Raw genomic sequence first — 5,500 nt, forward strand, 5'->3', positions numbered from 1 at the left:
CGGTGGAGCGATCCTTTTCAGTGGGATGGTCCTGCCCAGGCGGCGTGGGGGTGCCAGTGAAGGCCGTGCCCCCAAGCCGTACCTGCGCTCCTTCTGTCCCAGGTGTTCAGTGGCAGTCAACACCGGTCAGAGTTAGCGAGATAACCACGACACAGGGAAAGGTTTTCCGGTCCCTAAGTGCTAACGACCTGAACGGTGGATACCGGTAGCTTTCTCAGGGAGTCATCCTGTCCAGACCCTCACCGGCAGCCCTGCTTTCCGTGACTCTCCGGCCTCCGGCGCACCCGGGGTCGGGCGGTGGCGGAGGGAGGAGGTGCGCTGTCCCCTCCCGCTCCGCTCAGCACTGCCCCGGCCTTCTGGGAAAGCTGCGAGCCCCAAGGGCCGTAAAGCCCTTGGGTCTCCTCTCACCCCAGCTCCTGACGCTCTGTTTGTCCGCAGAGCTCTCAACGCGCTTCATTTCCCCTACCTGCCTCCCGTGGCCTTGATAGCAGCCAGCAGGAGAGGGGTAGTGGGGCTTGGGGAACGTCAAGGCAGCAGGCAGAGGCGCACACAGTGAAGTAGAAACGTAATTAAACAGCGGGGAAGAGGTACTTGGTTTTTCCCTTTCAGGGTTTGCAGTATGCGGAGGTGGGGGAAGGTCAATTACCCCTCTCTACATGACACCCTAAAAGGCATTTGTGCTTCTTACCTCAATTAACTCATGCAGAGATTGGCAGACAAGCAATAGATTCTGCTTACTTCTCCCTCCCAGCTTGACTAAGTTTTCTAGAAACAAAACTTTTGGGTTTGTGGCCAGCACTGAAGTCTCAAATGGACAAATGCCCAGATCATATGTAGTGGAGTGGAGTAGCTTGGGCAGATAGGAGCAAGATTTGAAGGGCGAAAGCTGTGTCCTAAATGCCTATGAGCCAACACGTTGATCCCACATGCTTTTGTCTCTGTAGGATTTCACGTTATGGAAGTATTTGGATCTTTTTCTTTTGTTTACTCCATGCATGGCCCAGCCAGAGCAGCTGCACAGAATTGTTTTCTAAAAGGTACGAGTGCTGGAGGCAGGCGTCCTGAAGAATCCTTGATTCCTTCTAACAACATGTGCCAGGAAAGTCAAAGACTGAGTAACCTGTGTGCTGAGCTAGCTTGCTACAACTTACTTACATGTGTTGACCAGGAGAGATGACCAGTTGCCTGAAGACAGCACTGTGGTGAGACACGCTGCGCTAAGAGCAATGGCATTACTGATTTGCCTTCAGTGTAAGGTCTCAAACCTTCCTAGGCTTTTATGGGTAACTTCCATTTCTGTGTCATTGAATGCTTGGAGTATTACAAGATGGACACAAAGACAGTTTCAGTTCTTTCTCTCAACCCTCTTCTGACCCACATACACAACCTAGATCAGCTTGCAAGCAAAAGTTACGGAGCTCACAAATGGAAGAACTGAAGGTACTCTGTGTTTACTGCCTTTACGGACCTAAAGCTCCCTAAAGAGGGTCACAAATCCACATGAGGCTCCTAAGCACGGAATACTGCATTTGGGTCATTGGTTAGCTGAAAAGCCACTTCGAGGCAAACAGCTTCCTCTTGTCTATGAACTGGGGAAATACCACGTGATGTGTTTATTCCAGGCTCTGTGTGGGATAAATAGCAAACACTGATACAGATCTGCTCGGCTATTAGGAGTTGGGAGGATGTGCTTGATGGGAAACAGTAACAAGCCTTGCTAGGAAAGAGTTCTCCCTTTATGGGGAATCCACCAAGTGACCCATCATCATTGCACTGCAAGAGCCTACAGACTCCTTGGGACTCTTGCCTCTGGTCAGTCTGGCCTGTTGCATGGTAACAAGCGGAATTGTCCTGTCCTTCTTGTAGATAACCCACCTACGGCCAACGGAGCTCCGCAGGGCTCTGGCAATGAACATGGAAATGGTTGCCTGCAGGCTGTGTGTGTTCCGTAGCTCCGCCAGTCTTTTATACATTATCAGGGACTGAAGTACATTTGTTTAAGAGAATCTTTCACAAAGCAGTACGTGATTGCCCCACCTGTAGTTGGGATTTGATTTTTGGAAAGGGTGAAAGTGCTCCAGAGTTTTTTTAGAAGTCTGTCTGTGCAACACTCATCAGAGAGAAGCTTGGGAGACTTTATACCAATTTCTCTATTTTTTGGGAATAGCAAGAGGGAGTGAGGGAATTTACGCCCTGGAGGGTGCCTAGGGGCCTGCAGGTTGTGCTAGACTTTACCTAGAAAATGTGTGGCCTTGCAACTGGATCGAAGCACAACAACCTTCTAAAAGCGTCCAAAGTCAGAAGCATTTCTGGTGTGCTGAACCATCAGTTACCTTAAAGGCTCTATCTTGCATGCCACCATACCAGCAAACAAACTTTTCGGGGAGGTAACGTGCTTCCTTTCTCCAATAGCAGCACAGCGTTTGTGCACTTCGTGAGTCCCGTGTTACACGTTGTCTTTGACTCTGCTGTCCCTACCTGCTGTGGTTTGCCTCAGCTGTGGAAACAGGAACTGCCGAGTCAGCGTGCTGATGAAACTCACACTGCTTTCCACGCACCTCTGGAGAGATGGCCACAGCAGGGAGGTTGGCAGCAACTTATATCCGGGAGAAAACACGAGTCTTTAAATTATCTTACAATTGCCTGAAACAATGACCTGGTTTCTTAAAAGCCCTCAAACTGAAGGAGGCTTCAGGTCCTGAGTGCTAGGTGCAGATGAATGATCACACCTGGCATATGCAAGCTCATGATCAAGCATTTAGAGTTCAGTGAATGTCATTTTTCTGCCTGCTGTGCTGATCAGCTCAGCTATGTTTTACAAAGCCAAGATCCAACTGGCTGAATAGACAGAATAAGGCCGTCAATTTTAGCTCATCTGCCTGGTGGTGATGGAAAGCAGCAGCCTGTTCTGATTACAGACTCACACAGAGGTGAAATTGCTCCCTTGGAGCTGGTACAAGGTAACGGACTTTAAAAATCCCAAGAACCCCCTCAGAAGGGTCAGGTCTCCTAAACAGCACGTGCCAAAGGGGAAGGAGACTTGGCAATGGCTGCATCTCCGAGAGCAAAATATTCATGGCACAGTAGAAAGTAGCTGAAGGTCAGCTAAAGGGATGGGAAGGGGAAAGTTAATTTTCAAATTGTTTAAAAGTTGGAAAGAGACTTAGGCTGGAGAAGATGGGGATGTTCCAGAGAGCTATTCTATTAAGGACATAAATAGGGTGTTGTCAACAAGCTCGAAGTGAACAAAAGCATCTTTAATAGCAGGAACATGGCAGTTAAAAGGGGGACAAGTGAACTGCTCAGGGTATTATCGCTAAAAGCGACACCTTCTCACCCGGAGCCCCCAGGTCTGCCTTCTTTTACATGGTGTCTGCTTACCTGAGCACCACAGTGCTGGCATTTCCTTATGTTTTACAATTATTAGAGAAATTTAACAAGGAGTGTATAAGGCCTGTTTCTTGTTTTGCTTATTGTTAGAGTTGTTAGCTCAGGGCCAAAATTTGCCAGTTGAAGGCAGTGAGGCAGCAGAGATGCATGTCTGGGTTGCATGAGTATTATCCAGGGCCATCTCCCTGAGGCTGCTGGTGCTAGCCATGTAGGGGAGAGGAGAGCTCAGCATTGAGGTTGCCGAGAGAGACTACGGTGCTGTAAATGAGAAATCGTTAGACAATAGGTACTTACACGTTGACAGCAAATTATCTTTGACAGTGACTGAGACAGCACACTTGCAACCTCTAAAGCGACTGTTCTGGCAGGTGTTCAGCTGTGCTGATGTGTTAAAGGACAGTAGCTGGCGAGAAGAGATAGTCTGTATGTAGGTAAGGGTGTTCTCAACAGGTGGATATGGTAACAGGGAATGTTAGTGGTATGCAAGAAAAAATGTATCATAATGTATAAAAAATGTATCATATCATATAAAAAATCATCATCAGTGAGTGAGAGATAGAGAGTAAGGAAGACTGGGCCAGTCTGAGTATTCAAAGCAAGGAAAAAACCAAAAAAAGCAGCTGAACTGTCTCCTGAAGTGTGCTTATTGATGTTTGGAGGACCATCTGTTTTGAGAGTCAGAGTACAATGCCTGGATTCCGCAACCTAAGAAGAGAAGATGTTAATGTTTTGGGTTTTTTTTTTGTCCAGTGTTACATCTTTTGAGACACAAGTAGCTCATCAAGACTCAGAGTGATAGGGAAGCAGAAGATTTGCTGTGCCCATAAGACAGATCAAACTATCACAAGCAAAATTTTTCAAATAAATAATTTCAAAGCTTTTTCTGAGGAACTGGGGGGGAAACACTGCAACGTGTCACTAGCTGTGTATGAAGAAAGCTGGAGCAACAAGTGGGCAGGCACGTGTGGGTACATGCACACACCCTGGCACACAAATATGTAGAATTTGAAGGCCAAGACCTAGATCTGCCTTGAGGAAGCTGAACAAAGATACTGTGGATGCTCACTGTGAATCTTGTTACTTAACATTTATTTTTAATGCTAAGATTCAACGACATGCTGCTCTAAGAGGATTGTTCTGTCAATTTTAGTGCCAATCACAGTCTCCAATATTAAGTTCCAGGCACCATCACACTGCAGCTTAGTTCATCACGAGCTGGGTCGATGCGTAAGTCTCTCCAATGGCTGGGAACTCACACTGACGATACACAGAGCTGCAGCAAGCACTCCATCAGCAGCGGCTTTGCCCAGCATACATCTTCAACAGTCGTTTACGGGGTTAATGATCATCCAGGGAGGCAAAGATTACCATCAGCTGAGCAGAGTGCTACAAGTGATCCATTGCCCTAGATAAACTGCTTTGCTTAGGACTGCAGCTCACCAAAATATTGTCCAGCAAACACTACACAATGATGAAAGTCTTGCACAAGTGCCTGACTTTCCCTGTGAGCCGTTCAAATGCCTGTCCTCTGCAGACACGACACATTCCTGTAGAGCATTAACATAATACAAATTATTTTATTAAACTCACAGCAAATTATTTACAGCTGCTAGCAAAGTAGTCCTGTCGGTGCGGACAACCAGCTGGGGAAGGTGAGTAACTTATATCAGTTGCCCCACCTCTGCTTACTTATTTTTTGGGAAAAACAGGCAGCCAAGCTGGTATATCTGTGCTGTGTGACTGAAACACTCGCGGGCTCGTTGCTGCTGCCGAGTATTTCCGAGAACGCCGCGGTCTTTGTCCGGAGGCGGCACCACCTGTCCTTGGCCGCTGGAGCGCGCTGCTGCCCAACGTTTGAACACAGCTCGGGTCACGGTGGCGGGGCTCGGCGGCGGAGCTGTCCTGGCAGCGCGACACCGCGAGCGCAACCGAGAGCCGCGCTTTCCCCAGGAACGACCTTCGTGATCCCGCGCCCGGCTCTAATGCCCAGCATCTGTTTCAGCAGGGCAGGGGACAGTTTCCAGGGAACAGAGAGAATTGGGTTTAAGACGTCAAACTGAGCACCCCCACCTTTGAAGCGTTAGTCATCATTCAAAACGGAGAGTGGAAA

This window comes from Buceros rhinoceros, unplaced genomic scaffold (genome assembly GCF_000710305.1).
Source record: "Buceros rhinoceros silvestris isolate BGI_N320 unplaced genomic scaffold, ASM71030v1 scaffold18466, whole genome shotgun sequence".
Lineage (NCBI taxonomy): Eukaryota > Metazoa > Chordata > Aves > Bucerotiformes > Bucerotidae > Buceros > Buceros rhinoceros.